This window comes from Megalops cyprinoides, chromosome 19 (assembly GCF_013368585.1).
Source record: "Megalops cyprinoides isolate fMegCyp1 chromosome 19, fMegCyp1.pri, whole genome shotgun sequence".
NCBI classification, from domain to species: Eukaryota; Metazoa; Chordata; class Actinopteri; order Elopiformes; family Megalopidae; genus Megalops; species Megalops cyprinoides.
In genome coordinates, this window is record NC_050601.1 from 1,770,953 (window position 1) to 1,771,439 (window position 487).

General features: G+C 55.6%; 1 protein-coding gene across 1 annotated transcript in view; it reads right to left on the reverse strand.

Annotated features, from left to right (window-relative positions):
• Nucleotides 1–356: 356 nt before the first annotated feature.
• Nucleotides 357–487, reverse strand: part of LOC118794970 (cdc42 effector protein 4-like) — a 16,298-nt gene continuing 16,167 nt past the window's right edge. Inside the window, exon 2 of the mRNA XM_036553280.1 lies at nucleotides 357–487. This exon is cut by the window's right edge and continues 1,364 nt beyond it. The gene's annotated coding sequence lies outside the window, so the exon portion shown is untranslated.

Consider the following 487-nt stretch of genomic DNA (forward strand, 5'->3'; position numbering starts at 1 on the left):
ATACGCTTAAACACACACACACACACGCACATACAGGTACCAAGGAGAGACAGGTACCAAGGAGCAAGGAGACCGGTGCAGGAGACTGCACCCATGACTGGACTGGACCAAAACTGGGTCAGAATTCAGAGAGCTGAGGTTGCAGTAGTGAGAGAAAGGGATGGAGGGAAGAGAGAGAGAGAGAGAGAGAGAGAGAGGGGGATGGAGAGAGGGAGAGAGATAGGGATGGAGAGGGAGAAAGAGACAGGGATGGAGAGGGAGAGAGAGAGAGGGATGGAGAGCGGGAGAGAGGTAGGGATGGAGAGAGTGAGAAAGAGAGGGATGGAGAGAGGGAGAGAGAGAGAGAGAGGGAGAGGGGGAGAGAGACAGGGATGGAGAGAGGGAGAGAGAACTCTGTGACAGACAGCCTCTGCATTCCTGTGGCAGGAGGGGTGCTGGGGGTTTTCTCCCACAGGCCGGTACAGAACTGCAGCAGGACTCCTGATGC